Source organism: Arachis ipaensis, chromosome B01 (genome assembly GCF_000816755.2).
Source record: "Arachis ipaensis cultivar K30076 chromosome B01, Araip1.1, whole genome shotgun sequence".
In the NCBI taxonomy this organism is placed as follows: domain Eukaryota; kingdom Viridiplantae; phylum Streptophyta; class Magnoliopsida; order Fabales; family Fabaceae; genus Arachis; species Arachis ipaensis.
The window spans coordinates 45,968,092-45,988,515 of record NC_029785.2 but is presented as its reverse complement, the minus strand read 5'-3'; the positions used below and the strand labels follow the sequence as shown (position 1 = coordinate 45,988,515).

General features: G+C 36.2%; 1 long non-coding RNA gene across 1 annotated transcript; it reads right to left on the bottom strand.

Annotated features, from left to right (window-relative positions):
* Positions 3,994-12,376, bottom strand: LOC110269888. The gene is made up of 2 exons (XR_002358701.1): positions 12,220-12,376; positions 3,994-4,045 (listed from the first exon to the last, which is right to left on the bottom strand). It is a non-coding gene; the product is annotated as an uncharacterized LOC110269888 (long non-coding RNA).

Below are 20,424 nucleotides of genomic sequence, written 5' to 3'. Positions count from 1 at the left end.
AGGGTGTGCTAGCGCCCCCAATAGACGACCCTTCCCAACTTGTGCGTGCGCACAGGGCTGTGCGTCCGCACAGGTTGCAATTCTTCACTGATGTGCGTGCGCAGAAGCTGTACTAACGCTGCAAGCAATGAGTCTTTACCTGCCTGTGCGTACACGCACATGTCTGTGTGTCCACACAGAATGAGATTTTTGCAGGGTTGTGCGTGCGCACATATCAGAAATCCTGAAATTCTGCAACTTTGCAAAATTTCAGATTTTCAACACCAATTTTGAATGATCATAACTCTCTCTACAAAATTCCAAATTTTGCAAACTTTATATTGATTTAAAGGGTTTTTAATGAACTTTAATTCTAAAAATAATTCAACCGATTTTGAAAACTGAGGCAAAAGTTATGATCAGACAAAAGTTCACCAAAAATTAACTTTTACCCAAAATCACAATTTCCTCAGTTCCTTGACAAACACAACCAAAACCAAAGCAAACCATTCCAAAGTCTAATTCTCATCAAGATCAACACTCTATGTCATATTACACCAAGCACACCACATATTCCATCACCTTTTCTCATCCTTAATCTCAACATCAATATATCATATATAATCAAACCTCATTAACATTTTTCTCAACTACATTACCAATCAATCAACATCAATATCCCATTTATCAACACAATTCACTCCTCAACTTCACAAATTATTCATATTCATCATATCATTATTAATCATCAAAATCAAACTCAATAATCATCATTTCATCATACATCATCATACAACAACATTCAACAACTCATCAACCATTCAAATCCAAACCTATCCTATGTGTCACTAGCCTAAGTGTCCATGAATATTATATACTACATAGAGAAAATCGAAATCATACCTTGTCTGATCCCCAATATGCACCAAAACCCAAATTGAGCCCAAGACAAGCTTTCAATCACCATCTAAGCCACCAAGAATCTCCAACAAGCATCAACAAGCTCCAAACTCACCATAATCAAGCTATATATACATAAACCATCATAAATTAACCTAGGGCTCATTATAATTGAAATTTTGCAAATGTTTCAATGCCTCTTACCTTGCCCAATAATTTTTGAAGCCAAAACCAACATCAATCAAAGGCTAGAGTGTACCTAAATACCCAAAAATCACAAAACCTCACTTAGCCAAAACCCTAAAAACTCAAAACTTTGAGGAGAATAATAGAAACAATTTCGTAGTTACCTCTTCAGTTTCTTATATAGATTTTGTTGAGCTCTTCACAAGAAACGCATGGCCGTAAACGGTGCAGCGATCGGAGTTCTGTAGCTCAAGATATGAGCTTGAGAAGGTGGTGATAAATAGTACCCATGGGGGTTTCTTCTTCCTTCTCTTCTCAGCTGGGTGGGTGTGTGTTTAGTGGTGTTGTAGGTGTTTGGGTTCATTAATGAACCCTTATATATGTTGGGCTTGGGCCCAACTTGGGCCCGGTCCAACCCGTTAGCGTTTTTAGCCCGTTTGGCCCAACTTCGGGCCAAACCTTTAAAATTAACGCCCGGTTTTCGACTTCTAATATTTTTCTAAGGTTTTCAGCTGTTTTCCTTTTTCTCGCGCAGCACCGAGTAGACTTGAACCGGTTCAACTGTCGATTTACGGTTTTTCACGATTTTTCACGGAATACATTTTTGACTCCGAAAGACATATTGAGTCCAAAAATCATATTTAAATCCCCAAATTCTCATCCTAACTTTCCAGAATTTAATTTGGGTATTTAAATGATTTTATTCGTGAAAAAATCCGGTTCTTACAAGTCACGCATATGCGGAAGGTCACGCATGCACGTCATTCGAACTTCGCAATTGTCACGCGTACGCGGAAGGTCATGCGTGCGCGTGGGGACCAGCCTCTCACAACTTCTATTCTTCATGGTCCTTCCACTTTTGCATGCTTCTTTTCCATTCTCTAAGCCATTCTTGCCCTATAAATCCTAAAATCACTTAATAAACGCATCACGACATCGAATGGTAGTAGGAGAAGATTAAAATTTAGCATTTTTAAGGTCTATGAAGCATGTTTTGAACTATGAAGCATAATTGGGAAGGAAATATAAAAACATACAATTTTCATGAATAAGTGTGAAAAGTATTGATAAAACCCACCAAATTCAACAAAAGATAAACCCTAAAATTAGGATTTATCAACCTCCCCACACTTAAACTAAGCATGTCCTCATGCTAAAGATTAGAAGACCAACGAATATAGGGATTGGGAAGACTTATGGAATGCAACCTATCTATATGGATGCAACTAATGTACCTAATGCAAATGCTTCTACTCACTTGGTTAGAGTAAATCAATCTCCAAGAACATACATGAACACATAGGGCTAAAATAGTATGATGATCAATAGATTCCACTAATTCAAGTTTCAAAATAAAGCATGAATGAACTTGCAAGATGAAAACTCACAAAAGCGGGGAACATAAGATTGAGCATTGAACCCTCACCGGAAGTGTTTGCACTCTAATCTCTCTAATGTTTGAGGGTCGATTCTCTCAATTCTCATCTAATCTTGCTTTCTAAAGCTTGTTCTTATTCTACCAATCAACATATGTTCAATGCATGAATACACATATCAAGAGGACTTTTCAAGGGTTGTAATGAGGTTAGGGTCAAGGTAGGATTGTATTTGGTCCAGTGGACTAAAATTTGAATCTTTAATTAACCTAAACTTTCCACCTAGCCTAACACAATCCATATAACTATAATTTAAAGCCTAAATACCCATTATTTATGCTTTTCCACATACTCATGCATCACATTTTTTTAAGTACAACACATATGCATTGTCATCACCACTTTACTTTGAAACATTTTATCCCCTTTTATTACTTTCTTTTTTTTCTTTTATTTTCTCCTTTTTTTTCTTGGGATATTTTGTCCCCTTTTCTTTTCTTTTCTCTTTTCTATATATATAAGACATTAACGCATATGGTTTAAGTAATGAATGCATGAATATGTATCCAATTTTTTCAAAAATTTTTCAACAAGACTCATGAAATACCCAATTCACCCAACCAATGTTCCCAATTCCAATTCTCCTATACTCAAATTATGCACACTCTCACTCGTCTAAGTTAACCAAAGATTCAAATTAAGGGCATTTATTATTTTCTACTTAGAGCTAGTGATGTGCTATTATAAAGAACAAAAGGGTTAAGTAGGCTCAACATTGGTTTACAAGGGTTAATAAAAGGGCAAGGCCAATTTGGGTGTGTGAACTTTAATGAACAAAGGCCTCAATCACATAAATGCATTCAAACATTAAACAATGGACATATAAAATTAAGCAAGCCAAAGATCACAATCTTAGAGAGAACAACACACACCAAACAAAATATTGGTTGAAAGATGCAACCAATCAACTAGGCTCAAAATCTCACTATGTTTGTGTATTCTAGCTCTAAAACCATGTTCCAAGATTAATTTCTTCAAGCAAGTTCAACAAAAAAAAATTAGCTCCAATTAGTGGGGTGCCCTAAAACAGTTTTCTTGGAAAAGAAATCATTACTTCAACCAAGTGGTCCTAGTAAAAAGTAGTTGGATGAAAGGCAATTCTTCTAGTTCATGTCCATCCAATCACTTGACAAGCATAGGTAAGATATGTACAAACTCTAGATATATTTACAAACAACTACCATGCAAAAAAAGTACTTAAATGCAAAAACTAACTATAAAATGAAAATTATCCTAATTAGCAAAGAAAATGAAGGTTTAGGTGTTGAAGAGAAGGGTCGTTACCTATGGAAGTCGGTCACCGACCTCGCCACACTTAAAAATTTACACGGTCTTCCGTGCCATCAATAATGAGCAAAGTGGGTCTGAAATTGTCACTTCCAATGGCCATAGCATGTCCTCCTCTTAATTGCTTTCTTTGCCATGATCCGAAGTGGACTCCGGAGTGTCAGGTTCTTCCATAGGCGGGTTGGTACAACCAATGAGCTTCTTCAAGTAGTCATAATGGCGCTTGTTGCGTCGCTCAATCTGCTCAATCTTTCGGCCTTGCCGGTTGATAAACCACTATTTCATGGTTTATCTTGTGCTCAATTGAGTGGTTTTTATCAATCTTTACCCACTTATTCATATTATTTGCATGTTTTATATTTTTCTTCCCGATTTTGTGCTATGATTGAAAACATGCTCCTTTGACCTTAATTTCATTAATATTAATTCTCCCTTTATACCATTCGATGCCGTGATATGTGTGTTAAGTATTTTCAGAGATTACAGGGCAAGAATGGCTTGGAGGATGGAAAGGAAGCATGCAAAAGTGGAAGGAATACAAGAAACTGAAGGAACTGCTAAAGCTGTCCAGCCTGACCTCCTGGCACTCAAACGACCATAACTTGAGCTACAGAAATCTAAATGATGTGATTCCAGTTGCGTTGGAAAGCTAACGTCCAGGGCTTCGATTTGATATATAATTTGCCATAGCTGCTCCGAAGCTAGAAGACGCGAATGCGTGGATCACGCGGACGCATGACCTGGCAAAAGTGCAATCCGCGCAAACGCGTGGACGACGCCTCCGCGTCACTTTGCCGCGACCTGAACATACCAGAATGCGTTGGGGCAATTTCTGGGCTGTTTTTGACCCAGATTTCGGCCCGAAAAATACAGATTAGAGGCTATAAAATGGTGGAATGCATCCATTCATCATATCAGCTCATAATTCATAATTTTTAGTTTTAGATGTAGTTTTTAGAGAGAGAGGTTCTCTCCTCTCTCTTAGGATTTAGGATTAGGATTTCTCTTACTTTCAGGATTGTTTCTTTTCATCAGGTTCAATGTTCCTTTTATTTATTTTTCCAATTTAATTTATGAACTTTTCCATGTTATATTTGAATTTATGTTTAAACGTAATTTGATGTGTTTCAGATTTATGATTGCTTTATTCTATTTATGATGTCTTCAATTTAATTTAGAATTTTCCCTTTTGGCTTTGGTTAAATAATTGGTGACGCTAGAGTTATCAAACTCGAGGTGTTGACTGAAAATTGGAATTCTTCAAGAATTAAATCGAGTTCTAATAACTCTAGCCTTTTCCTAGGAAAGACTAGGACTTTCGGATTCAAATCAATTCATCCACTTAACTTACCTTCATAGTTAGAGGTTAACAAAGTGGGGAAAAATCTAATTCTCATCACAATTGATAAGGATAATTGGCATAGGACTTCCAGTTCTTATACCTTGCCAAGAGTTTTATTATTTATTTAAATTAATTCCTTACAACTTACTTTCTTGCCATTTACTATTCTTGCTTTTTATCTTATACATTAAAACCCCAAAAATATATCTTTTTCCATAACCAATAATAAATCATACTTCCCTGCAATTCCTTGAGAAGACGACCCGAGGTTTAAATACTTCGGTTATCAATTTCAAAGGGGTTTGTTACTTATGACAACTAAAACTTTTGTAAGAAAAGAATTCTTGTCAGTCTAGAAGCTATACTTACAACGGAAATTTATTCGTGAAAATTCTAGGGCGCACGAGAGTTTCGTTCTTCAAAATGGCGCCATTGCCGGGGAATTACAAACGTGTGCCTTATTATTGGTTATTGTAAATATTTTCTTTTTGCTCGTTTATTTGTTTTTATTTTTGTTTTTCATTTTTGCTCTTTCGTAAATTAAGAGGTTATTGGTTTTTATTTAGTTATTAAAAAAAATTTTCAAAAATTTGTTCTTGGTGTTCATCTTGATCTTCAAGTTGTTCTTCGTGTTCATCTTGACCTTCAAGTTGTTCTTGATTGTTTTCTTCGTTTTGATCTAAAAATTTTAAGTTTGGTGTCATTTTATTGTTTTTCTCTTTCCTCATTAAATTCAAAAATTTAAAATTTAAAACTAAAATTTCAATTTTCAAAATTCAAATTTAAAAATTTAAAATTCAAATTTCAAATTTCGAAATTTAAAATTTCAAAATTCAAATCTTTTTTTTCAAAATTCATATCTTTTTCAAAATCTTATCTTATCTTATTTCAAAAATCAAATTTCAAATTTCAATATTTAAATTTCAAAATTCAAAATCCAAATTTAAAATTTTGAATTTAAAATTTTAAAAATCAAACCTTTTCAAAATTTAAATCTTTTTCAAATTTTTATCTTATATTGTTGACTTTTTCAAAATTCAAATTTCAAAATTAAAAAAAATTCAAATTTAAAAATTTTCAAATTTCAAATTTCAAAATTTGAATTTCAATAACCTTTTAATTTAAATTTATTTTTATTTTCTTTTTTAATTTTTATTTGTTACTATGAACTCTCACCCCTTTGGCTATGAGTCTGGTTACAACTATATTGCAGGAAGAAGAGATTACAATGAAAACATGCATCAAGGATGGAACAATCAAAGATGGGAGGAGCCACAAGGATTTGATCAACCCTCGTGGCAACAACCACCTCCAATGGACTATCAGCAACCATTCTGTGATGCATATCAAGGCAATGGCTATGATGAGCACTCTTTTGATTATCAACAACCACCACCATATGCCTATGAACATGACTTTGGACCACCATACTCACAATCCCCTTTCCACCATTCACCTCCATATGACCCTAACCTATATCCACCATACCAACCACCTTATGAGCCAAATGAACCATACACAGAACCACCCCCATTCCAACACAACTACTCTCATGAACCACCACCTCAATATTCACCATCTACATATCTTTATCGAGAAGAACCACCTTCCTATTATGAACCCTTTCTCCAAAATAATGAACCCTCCTATCCACCCCAACCTCCATTGGATAACAACACCCTTAGTGTTATTCTTCAAGGGCAAGAAAAGATGAATAAGAGTGTGCTAAATTTCGTAGCCGCCTTAGGCGAGTTAGTAAATATAATAGCTTCCCGACATCTGAGCACTCAGAGTACTCCCATGGCTACATGTAGAGAATCAAATGAAGAGCGTAGCATGAAAGAGACACTAGAAACTCCGGTGGACAATGAGAAGCATGGCTTTGTATTGGAACAAGTGGAGGAAGCCATAATCGTTGTAGAGGAAGAAGTGGTTGAAGACTTAGGAGATGCAGAACCTCTATGGGAAAGTCCAGTCATAGAACCTCCTTCCAAGACATTTGAATTTGATGCCAAAGAGGGTGTACAACCTCCAAGGCATATCATGGCTAAAGACTTTGAAGAGGTTGATCAAGAGATGGAGATTAAAGAAGAAGAAGCACAACCTCCCATGCCCTTGGAAAGCAATGAAGAGGAGATTGAATTGGAAGAAAGCTACCAAGAGGAAGAGGTTGAAATTGAAGATGCTTACAATGAGGTGGAAGTTGTCAAGGAAGAACTCAAGGGAGTGGAGCTTGATATCACTTTGCCAAAGTTGCTGGAAACCTCTCCACCTAAGTCACCATCATCCTTCACAACATTCAAGTGGGTAAAATTCATATCTCTTGAATATGGTTTACTTGAGACAGATGATCAGCTTAGAGCTCTTTGTGGCTTTAAGAGCAAGAGGGAGATGGTTAGTGGTTGGCAACACAATCCTAGATTCCTTGTGGTTGGAAGCTCGAAATCTAAATGCAAAGGTTGGTGTAAAGCTCAATTGAATGGGTCTAGGAAGTTGTTTGGCCGCTTCAGTGAGAATTCAGATTGCTTGCTACCCGGATGGAATCATGATGATCAACAAGGAGACGGGTCTAAAAGCAAAGTTTGGGACCCCGGAGGTTACTGGAAGTACAAACATTGGTGGAGATTTCTGGATGAGTTCAAGCACAAGCCACCATAACAAAGGACTCCCCAAATGTCCAACTTAAGGACTTTAACTAAAAGTGCTAGGTGGGAGACAACCCACCGTGGTATGATCGTTCCATTTTCAATCTTATTTAGTTTTGTTTGTTTTCGAGTTTTATTTTATTTTATTGAACCTGGAATCATGCATAACATTCATATTCGCATTGCATTCTGCATACTGCATTATTATAATAATAATAAAAAAGGAAAGCACTCACGCGACGCGGCAGCGTCGCTGACGCGTCCATGTCACAAGTGCATTAGGAAGAAAAGAAAGTAAACAGAGAGTCACGCGAAAGCATGGCTAGAGGCGCGCTTTAGGCACAAACATGTCCACGCATCCGCATCATTTGGAAAAATAGCCTCCCACGCGTCCGCGTCACCCACGCGACCGCGTGCTCCAACAAATCGACGTAAAAGGGGAGCATGGCCGAAAGTTGTGCTGGAGTAAGGCTGGACTGGCGCTAGAGGCACAAGCCTTACCACGCGAATGCGTGCCCCACGCATCCGCGTCATCCTCCAATCTTGGCCATTCACGCGATCGCATCCACCATGCGAACGCGTCACCTCGAAAATTGGCAACAATGAGTTTTGAACAGAGAGTTGTGCGGGCGCGAGGCTGCCCTCGCGCCAGTAGCACAGAACGAGTCACGCGTCCGCATGACCGACGCATCCGCATTGATTCCTATAAGCGCAATTCGTGCGAACGCGTACCCCGCGCGCTCGCGTTGCCTGCGCCGCACAACTTATCCAGATCAGTGCCAATTATCTTATCTTTTCTTCTCCAATCCTAATTTTTCCTCCCTCCTTTCTTACTTACTTCTTCTTCCCTCCTTTCCCTTTTCATTCTTCTTATCTTTCATTTTATTTTACTTAATTCATTTGCATATTTCATTCATTGCATCTTAATTTTGTGCATATTTTTATTTTCTTTTCTAAATTAATTATTTTTTCTTTGGTGTTAAAATTTTCTTATTTAATTGTTGCATCTTCTCTTGAATTATTTTAGGTGCTTAGAGACTTGTTTTATTCTGGTTAGATAATATTATTTGAATCAATGCCAAACTTTTATACCTGTATTAATTTTGCATTGACATGAATTTACATTACCTCTCCTTACCCACACTCTCCCTCATTGTTGCAAAATTTTGCACCACTAGTATGCCATGTGCTTCTATTGTTTTCTCACTTGCATGTTGTAGCTACCATGTAATTGAGACCCTCATTATTTGGCATTAACCAACCCATATTTTAATTATTTTTTATCTTTGTTTTGGGTTACTCTTCTTCCCTTTTTCTTTCAGGATGGCCACCAGGAAGAGAACCGGAAGACGTTTACATGGGAGAGACAAACAAGTTCCTACGCACATTCCTTGATGAGAAAATCATCAGTTGAAGCAACCCGTCCACTTGCACATCTTAGCATGCACCGAGGACGGTGCAATCATTAAGTGTGGGGAGGTCGATACCGATCTCCATGGATTAGTCACTCTTCTATCTCAACACCAATGGTTTATTTTCCTTGTTAGTTGTTGCATTTGCATGTTTGATTGCATGATTATTTGATTTTGTGCATATTTTACCACTTGGTTGAAGTAATATTTTCTTTTTCAAGAAACCTTTTAAGAGCATTTTACTAATTTGAATAAAATTTAATGTTACACTTGTTTGAAGAAATATTATACTAGAACATGGTTTAGAGCTCGAACACACAAAACCTGTGAGATTTTTGAGCCTATTTGAATTGGTTGCATTTTACCAACCAATGTTTTATTTTTGGTGTGTGTTTTTCTCTCTAAAATTGTGATCTTTGTCTTGCTTAATTCTATATTTCCATAGTTTGATGTATGCATACACTTACATGATTGAGGCATTTGTTTCACTGAGCTTACATACCCATATGGCCTTACCCTTTCATTATTCTTTGCAAACCAATGTTGAGCCTATTATACCCCTTTGTTCTTTACTTTAGCACATCATTAACTCTAAGCAAAAAATAACAATGTCCTTAATTTGAATCCTTGGTTAGCTTAGACTAGTGAGAGTGTTCATGAATTAAGTATGGGAAAAGTTGAATTTAGAAACATTTGGTTTGAGAATTGAGTATGTTAGAATTTTCTGAAAATGTGAAAGAAATGTTTAGGACATGATTCATGCATACAATAATTTAATCATATGCAAAGAGAAAAATAAAAGAAAAAATATATATATATATATATATATATAAAGTGAGAAAAAGAAAAGAAAAAAAAAAGCAATTAAGCAAAAAGGGGACAAAAAGGCCCCAAAGTAAGTGGTGAAAGCAATGCATATGTACTGTACTGTACTTGAAATTAGAATGCATGAATATGTGAAAAACATGGTTAATGGATAGTTAGATGTGGTATTATGATTACATGGATTGTCTAAAGTTAGGTGGAAAGTTTAAGTTAATTAAGGATTCAGATTTTAGTCCACTTGGCCAAATACAATCCTACCATGACCCTAACCCATTACAACCCTTAAAAGACCTCTTGATATGTGTATCTGTGCATAAAATTTATGTTGATTGTTAGATGAAGAGCAAGCCTTAGAAAGTAAGGTTAGTGGAGAATTGAGAGAATCGAACCTAAAACACTTGAGTGATTAGAGTGCATACACTTCCAGTGAGGGTTCGATGCTTGATTCTTTGTTCCCGGCTTTCATGAGCTATTTTCTTCTTGCAATTTTTACTTGTACTTCATTTTTGTGATTTGAATTAGTGAAATCCAGTTCATATTTGTTCTTAAAAGATTTATTTACTTTTAACCAAGTAGGTAGAAATATTTTGCATGTAGTTACATTCATATAGATAGGATTGCATTTCATACATTTTACCATTCCCCTTCACACTTTTAGTTCTCTTAAGCTTAGCATAAGGACATGCTAATGTTTAACTGTGGGGAGGTTGATAAACCACTATTTCATGGTTTATCTTGTGCTCAATTGAGTGATTTTTATCAATCTTTACCCACTTATTCATACTATTTGCATGTTTTATATTTTCCTTCCCGATTTTGTGCTATGATTGAAAACATGCTCCTTTGACCTTAATTTCATTAATATTAATTCTCCCTTTATACCATTCGATGCCGTGATATGTGTGTTAAGTGTTTTCAGAGATTACAGGGCAAGAATGGCTTAGAGGATGGAAAGGAAGCATGCAAAAGTGGAAGGAATACAAGAAACTGAAGGAACTGCTAAAGCTGTCCAGCCTGACCTTCTGGCACTCAAACAACCATAACTTGAGCTACATAGGTTCAAATGATGCGGTTTCAGTTGCGTTGGAAAGCTAACGTCCGGGGCTTCGATTTGATATATAATTTGCCATAGCTGCCCCGAAGCCAGAAGATGCGAATGCGTGGATCACGCGGACGCATGACCTGGCAAAAGTGCAATCCACGCAAACGCGTGGACGACGCCTCCGCGTCACTTTGCCGCGACCTGAACGTGCCAGAATGCGTTGGGGCAATTTCTGGGCTGTTTTTGACCCAGATTTCGGCCCGAAAAACACATATTAGAGGCTATAAAATGGGGGAATGCATCCATTCATCATATCAGCTCATAATTCATAATTTTTAGTTTTAGATGTAGTTTTTAGAGAGAGAGGTTCTCTCCTCTCTCTTAGGATTTAGGATTAGGATTTCTCTTACTTTCAGGATTGTTTCTTTTTATCAGGTTCAATGTTCCTTTTATTTATTTTTTCAATTTAATTTATGAACTTTTCCATGTTAGATTTGAATTTATGTTTAAACGTAATTTGATGTGTTTCAGATTTATGATTGCTTTATTCTATTTATGATGTCTTCAATTTAATTTAGAATTTTCTCCTTTGGCTTTGGTTAAATAATTGGTGACGCTAGAGTTATCAAACTCGATGTGTTGACTGAAAATTGGAATTCTTCAAGAATTAAATCGAGTTCTAATAACTCTAGCCTTTTCCTAGGAAAGACTAAGACTTTCAGATTCAAATCAATTCATCCACTTAACTTACCTTCATAGTTAGAGGTTAACAAAGTGGGAGAAAAATCCAATTCTCATCACAATTGATAAGGATAACTGGGATAGGACTTCCAGTTCTTATACCTTGCCAAGAGTTTTATTATTTATTTAAATTAATTCCTTACAACTTACTTTCTTGCCATTTACTATTCTTGCTTTTTATCTTATACATTAAAACCACAAAAATATATCTTTTTCCATAACCAATAATAAATCATACTTCCCTGTAATTCCTTGAGAAGACGACCCGAGGTTTAAATACTTCGGTTATCAATTTCAAAGGGGTTTGTTACTTGTGACAACCAAAACTTTTGTAAGAAAGGAATTCTTGTCGGTCTAGAAGCTATACTTACAAGGGGAATTTATTCGTGAGAATTCTAGGTCGCGCAAGAGTTTCGTTCTTCACCGGTCTACCTTCTCAGTGAGCTCAATCAACAATTAGTGGATAGATGGTTGCAGTGCATGTGGTGATGCTGAGGTTGCTAGGATATCTGATTGTGGGTCCTTATCCTTGGTTTTGGTTACAACTAGAGGCCTAATCCATTTTCCATTCGGGACAATTTCGTCGTCCCTTGGAATAATTGTCTTCACATCATCAGCCTCATATGAAACTCCAGCCGCAGATGCTAATTTCGTAATCAAAGCAGGGAATGGGAGGTCAACTGTTTAAACTCGACTCATAGCTTGTCGGATGAGTCTTGGGATGTTGAAAGGTTTCTCCGTCAAGATACACCAAATAAGGACGGCCATATCCGCAGTGATGGTAGACTCATGAGTGCTTGGCATTACATAATGGGACATGATCTGTTGCCACACTCTAGCCTCCATAGTTAGTGCATTCACTGAGATACACTTGGGTCTAACTTTGCGTTGCCCATAGATCCACTGGCTTCCAGGCTCAGCAATGACTTTAAAGATGGGATCCCAATCAGAAGTATATCTCTTGCGGTCAAGTTCTGCTTCTTGATAAGCATCCATTCCATTGATGAACCACTATTTTATGGTTTATTTTGTACTAAATTGAGTGGATTTTGTCAACTATTCTCACACTTATTCATGTAAATTGCATGTTTTTAAGTTTCCTTCCTAATTTTGTGCTATGATTGAAAATATGCTTCTTTAGCCTTAAAATTAATCATTTTTAATTCTCTTTTATTATCATTTGATACCGTGATATGTGTGTTAAGTGTTTTCAAAGTTTATAAGGTAGGAATGGCTTAGAGGATGGAAAGGAAGCATGCAAAAGTGGAAGGAACACAAGAAATTGAAGGTTTGAGAAGCTGGAATTGATGTGTGTGCGTGGCTGAAGTGCACGCGTGATCACACCATCCTACAACCGATACGTACGCTTGACTGACGCGTACGCATGACCAGGAATTAGTCCATGCGACGCGTATGCGTGACGAGCGTCACGTGCCTCAGTAAATTGAATTCGCTGGGGTGATTTCTGGGCTTCTTTTGACCCAGTTTCAGGCCCGAAATTGAAGACAAGAGGCTGCAGAGTGGAGCTAGGGGAGGATTCACTTTTCATTCATTCACACTTTAGTTTTTAGATGTAGGTTTCTAGAGAGAGAATCTCTCTCCTCTCTCTAGGTTTTAGGGTTTTTAGTCTTATTTCTTCTTAGCTTCAGAATTTTATCTTGCTTTAATTTAGTTTCTCTTCTACTTTTTTTTATTCTAGTATCTTAGTTTATCTTCTCTTGTTGATTTCTTTATTTTCCCAATTTAGTTTATGAACTCTTCTTGTTAGATTCAATTTTCTTTTAATGCAATTTGAGGTATTTCATGTTTATTGCTTCTTTCTTTAATTGTTGGTTATTGATTTCTTGCATTTGTTAATCTTAGATTTTACTATTTCTTGTTACTTTTCTATGCTTTTATTTTGTGCATTCCAAGTGTTTGATAAAATACTTAGTTGGATTTTAAAATAGATTTTTATGTTCTTGACTTGGATTGATTAATTAGAGACTCTTGAGTTATCAAAATTCTTTTGTTGATTGGTGATTGAAAGTTGCTAGTTGGCTTAAGCCTCACTAAATCTAGTATTTGATTAAGACTTGTGAACTGAAGTCGATTTTGCTCGCTTGACTTTCCTTCATTTGTTAGAGGATAACTAAGTGAAAGTGATTTGCACTTACCATCAGAATTGATGATGATAATGAGGATAGGGATTCCAATTCTCAATCCTTGCTAGGACCTTTCTTATTTGTTAGTTTATTTTTCTCGCAATTTATATTTTCTTGTTCCTTATTTCAAAACCCCAAAAAGAAGTACATCATAACCAATAATAAATACATTTTCCTGCAATTCCTTGAGAGACGACCCGAAGTTTGAATACTTCGGTTTATTTTTATTGGGATTTGTACTTGTGATAATCTAATTAAACGTTTACCGAGGATTACTTGTCGGTTTAGAACTATACTTGCAACGAAGTTATTTTGAGAAATTATTTACCGACAATTTTTCCTCCGCACCCATTCGGACTTGGTAAAAGCTCAAGTGTTTGTTGAATAGCAGCTTCAGAAATCAGGACTTGCTTCCAACGCATATAAATTGATTAAGGGTGGGTGTGTGATAATTGGCGTAGAATTCATCCACCCAACATAGGTTAACTTCGCTCGGCTCCCGATTTAAGAATCTCCAATGCTGCCTCTCAATGCGATGCACTACATATTGAAGTAAGTGTCTTGGAACAATTAAGAGGTGATTACGGTGATGCTTTCTATCAACCAAGATGGAGAACATCCGCTCATAATAGCGGTTGGCAAATCTTGTGGAGTCGTTTGCAAGAATTTCCTTCTCCGCCTCATCAATGCGGTTAGTCTTCTTCAACCGCTTAAAAGGTGGCGAATTAGCACTTGGATTTGAAGCTTGCGCTTTAGTGAGCGCTTTTTTATTTGCCCCTTTTGTAGGCATCTTTTTAGAAACCTTTTCCTTTCCTTTCTTGGTGGCCATCCTGAAAAGGAAGAAAAAGAAGAAACATTAAGTTTAGAGAGATAGACACCAGAATTAAGAAAGTGCAAGCGAGAATTAATGCCAAAAAAGAGTAAAGTGTCTCAAATACATGATAGCTACAACATGTAAGTGAGAAATCAACAAGAGCATTGAGGCATATCACTAGCACTAAATGCAAGAGTGAAAGAAGTATATAAGTATAAATTATGAAAAGAGCAATCTCAAGCATCGATATCACAATGATGAACACATGCAAGAATGGTAAGAATCTTGAGAAAATTATTGGCTCAAACTAACTCCAAGACAATGAAGCATAAAAATTGGAGAAATGGGGTTAGAGAGGATTAAACCACTAATTCTTGCATGATGCTACAAGGATAGCAAGCCATAAACGATGAGAAATTTGATCATGAAAAGCCATGGAAAATAAGATCAATGCACAAGGTATGCAAGTGTTACGAAAAAGAAGCATTAAGTTGAAAGAATAATACCAAAAATGAACCAAAGTGTTATTGGTTCTTTTTCACAAACACTTGGTGTACATATTATAAACAACAAGCAACTTGACAAATCCAAGTGTATAGTGTACCCAAAGTAAAATGCCAACTACCATGGCAACACCAAACAATTAAAAATAAATCAAGAGATACCGAAATAATCCACCAACTCATAAAATTTGAATTTGAAACTTCAACACCAATGCAAGAATATAAGAGGAAGAAAAGACTAAGAGTAAGCTACGAGTAACAAAACTAAAATGCAACTAAGAATAATTAAGGTATTCAAAAGCAATAAACAAAAGAAAATTAAAAAGCAAAAGAGAGTAAGAAATGAAACATTGAAAAGAGGAAGTAGAAGATGAAGGTAAGTGCAAGTAAAAATAGGATAAGAGGAATGAGAAGAGAAGGTGGACCGCCAGAGGTGGGACCGCCAGAGGTGGGACCACCAGAGGTGGGACCGCCAGAGGTGGTGGTCGCCGGTGATTGTCGGCGGAGTTGGAGAAGAAATGTGATGAGAAAAAAGGAGAAGAAAGAAAGAAAAAAAGAAAAAAAGAAAGAAGAAAAGGAAAGAAATAGGGCAGCGCGCTTCTGTAAGTTGAATACGCAATGTGATGCATGCGCGTAGATGAGCGGATATTTTATATGCTTTTTGGCATCATTTTCATATAGTTTCTAGCATGTTTTGTTTAGTTTTTATTAAGTTTTCATAGGTTTTAGTGTTAAATTCACATTTTTGGATTCTACTTTGAGTTTTTGTGTTTTCATGCAATTTCAGATAATTTCTGGCTGAAATTAAAGAGTTAGAGCAAAAGTCTGATTCAGAGACAGAGAAAGCACTGCAGATGTTGTCCGGATCTGACCTCCTTGCACTCAAAAGAGCTTTTCTGGAGTTACAGAAGTCCAAATGGATTGTTCTCAACGGCTATGGAAAGCTGACTTCCAGAGCTTTCCATAAATGTATAATAATTTATACTTTACTTTAGAATAGAAGGCCCAAAACTAGCGTCCAACGCCAGCCTCCTGCCCTATTCCAGGCGTCCAGCGCCCAAAGGAGGAGACCAGCATCCAAACGCCCAAAGAGGACCCCCTAGCCAGTGTTCAACGCCCTAGAGGCCTCATAGCACGTGGATCTCATCAAAACTCAGCCCAAACACTCACCAAGTGAGCCCCAAAAGTGGATTTTAGCACTAAAAAGACTATTTTACCCTTACTAGTCATTAGTTTAGTATTTAAAGTAGAAGATCACTCTTTGTTAAGGATCTTCAGATGCTTTACACCATATTTTCATTTTACACATTGTATTTTCTATCAGTATGAGTTTTTAAACCTCCTAGGTTGAGGAGAGGATCCCTGCTGAATTTTATGGATTAATAAAAGTATTATTATTTCTCTTTAGTCTGTGTTTGATTAATTCTAAGATGTATATTCGTTCTTCATCAATATGAATGCGTTGAACTGGCATAAGGTTATCACATTCTACATGGATTCAGAGTGAGTCTTTTATTGGACAATGATGAACCACCAGCTTGATTATACATCTCTCAGACGGCTAATCCACGACTTCGTTAGGGACTTCTCGAGATATTAGTTCAGCCGATTTACAGGGAGATTAGGGTCTCTGTGGTAGAGGCTAGAACCCAAGGCACAGCATCCTCCGATCCAGAAGATTTGACCTTATCTGTGGCGTTTTAAGTAGGATCACAAAGGAGAATGAACTGCAGAAGCTTCACCTTCAATCAGAATGGATCCGCACTAACCCTGGGGTTCAGATCTGGAGGAGTATTGGCGGCTGCTCAAACCAGCGTCAATCACATACAACCTGCCATAGAAGATATCATTCACACTTGAAGAAGACAGTAATACCAGAGTTATTCCAGAAGGACAAAGCATCTCCAAACCTTAACCAATTTCTTATCCTTGTTTACATTCATCTAGGTTTTAAGATTATCATTATAATTCCATCTTCCAAATCAAAATCAACAACTCTTCTATTTGCCTGACTAAGACCTGCAAGATAACCATAGCTTGTTTCAAACCACAATCCTCGTGGGATCGATCCTGACTCGCTCAGGTATTACTTGGATGACCCAGTGCACTTGCTGGTACAGTTGTACGGAGTGTGGAGATTCAGGCACCACGCGTCGGCCACGCATACGCATGGGAAGCAGAAAAAAAGGGGTCACGCGAACGCGTCAGTCATGCGTAGGCGTGAGGGCTTATCGTGCTCCTCACACAGTACCCGCATGGTCCCAGCACAACTCTCTGTCTGGACCATGCGGTAGCACAAATCTAGCACTAAAAATTTACAATCCAAGATTATAAGGCGACGCGTACGCGTGACCTTTGTGCGCCTCGCATCACAGTCCCATGGTCCTGGTACAACTCACTGTCCAAGTCGTGTTGTAGCATGGTTTCAGCATGGATTGGGCATCATCAGAATTTGGACGTCGACACGTACACGTGACCAGTGCCCATGCCCGTAGGACCCTTCCTGCATGGCCCCAGCACAACTCACTATTTAGGCCATGCGATAGCATCGTTCCTGCACAATTCTCGCATGGTGAATTTTCGAGGGTCACGCGTACACGAGGGTCATGCGTACGCAAGGGTCACGCGTACGCGTGACAAACTTTTTTTTATAAAATATAAGTAAAAGCAATTATAGCATAAAAACACCTAGAACAAAATGGTATCAACCAAAATAGCTAAACTAACCAAGTTATCAATAAAGAGAGTCTCATAAAACAATCATGATTCAAATCCAACTAAGCAAACTCAAGAAAATCAATAAAAAACTCTAAAACTAAGTAAAAGAAGCTATAGATAAGGAATATCATACCATGGTGGGGTGTCTTCCACCTATCACTTTTCTTTAACGTCTTTAAGTTGGACGGTCATGAGTTCATGTTCATCTTTTTGGGACATCCTCAAGGACATCCATCTCATCCTTTTTGTTGTCCTTGAGTGCATCCTTGAGGAGGTATACTTTTAATTCCTTTGATGACTTGTATCCATGTTATTTCTTTACTCAGTGACCATTTACCTTGAAGGTTGTTCCACTATGAGGATGAAGAAGCTCCACTACGCCATAAGGCTTAACTTCTATTACTTTAAAAGGGCCATCTCATCTTGAACGAAGCTTGCCTGGCATGAAACGAAGTCTTGAATTGTAAAGGAGAACTTTATCTCCTTTTTAAAAGTCTTTCTTGTGGATGTGGTAATTATGGAATGCCTTAATTCTCTCCTTGTAGATTCTCGCATTTTCATATGCTTCCATCCTAAGGCATTCTAGTTTCTCCAATTATAGCTTTCTTGCAATGCCCGCCTTTGTAAAATTCATGTTATATTACTTAACCGCCCAATTTGTCTTGTGTTCTAATTTCTTGATTTAACTAAAACTTCTATTTTATCTTTTATACCCTCGCTTTAATTTATTTATTGTGTTTTTTGTTTTGTTATGATATTGTTTCCTATTGTTCTTATTGCGAAGTTAATCATAACTGTACTATGAAATCATTTATGTTCTATTTTCTTTCCATGGTTGGGTTACTGAGCATTATATTTTGTATTTATATTGTATTTTTAGATTTGTTTAATTTAATATAAATAAAAATTTAGTCTAATTTAAATATTAATGATTTCTAATATTTAAAAAGTAAATAATAATTTTAAAAAATTTGAAAAAGATATTATTATTAATATTTTTTAATTAATTTTTTTAAATCCCATAAAGTAGATTTTTTTTTCTTCTTTTGATCGTCCTTCTTGATTTATTTAGTATTAATTCTCTCTGTTTCAACAGTTACAACTGAAAGATCTTTTTCAACTATGAATATTGTAAAGAATAACTCAAAAATAAAATAAAAAATGAATTTTTTGCTAATTGTCTTTTAATTATATTGAAAAGAAAATTGCTGAAAAATTTGACAAGATTTTATTATCGATGAATTTTATGATACGAAAAATAGACCACTTCGTCAGTAAAATATACACACATATTTTTTGTACTTTAAAATATATTCTCTATCAATATATTTTTATAATACATTTTATATTATGTAATTTTTTGCATACTTTTTTAATATTATATATATTATTGCCCCTGCAACCAAGTATCTCGAAATTTGTTTAACACATTGACAATGAGTTTATAAAGGTATATTGTAATGATACAGGTTTCGGCTAAATTTTTTTTTACAAGAAACGATATTTCATGTTTTTTTTAAGATTGTATATTGTAATGAACCTATAACAGACCTATATATAGATGGATTGTCAAAGAGGTTACTTCTCTAACATGTAAGTTTGACATTTATGATCATAGGTGTAGAAACGTCCTTTAAATTTCTTAAGCAATTTAATGATGTATTTAGTAAATGAAAAGCACCTTAGGGAAGTTTGGTAGCTTCAATTCCAAAGAAATAGCTAAAATTTCCCATGCCTTTGAGTGAGAAAATCTTATTTAAAATAGTGATTGCAAATTGGATAATAGTAGTATTATTACCAGTAATTAATATGCCATCCACATAAACAAAAATATATTGAAAGAGATTACCATTTTGTTTGATAAAAAGTGAGGCGTCACACTTGGCTTTAAAGAATCCAAAGTAGCAAGAGTTCTTGAGAGTTTAATGAACCATGATCGAGGTGCTTGATTGCTTGACAAAGTCCATATAATGATTTGTTAAGCTTACATACCTGAAGCTGTTCATTTTGATGGAAACCTGGTGGTTGCCTCATGTAAATGAGTTCATTGATGTCTCCATTTAAAAATGCATTATTAAAGTTGAATTGGCAAATTTACGATTTAAAATTCAAAGCAACAGAAAGCCCAACCCTTAGGTAGCGTTTGGTGGAGAGACAGAGACGGAAAGACTGAGACTGAGAGACAGAGACCAAGAGACAGGGATTGAAACAAGAATGAAACTCTAATTTAATTTGCACAAATGATAAAATTGGAATTAATTAATTGAAATAAAAGTATTTTAGGTATAAAATGTTATTAAAGTTTCAGTCTTCATCTCTAAAAATTTCAGTCTCGTGTGTCCCTACTTTTTGGAGATACTGAAATACTGAAATTTTAGAGACAGAGACAGAAATTTTAGTACTAGTCTCTGAACTAACAAACACGATACTGAATCTCAGTCTCTCAGTCT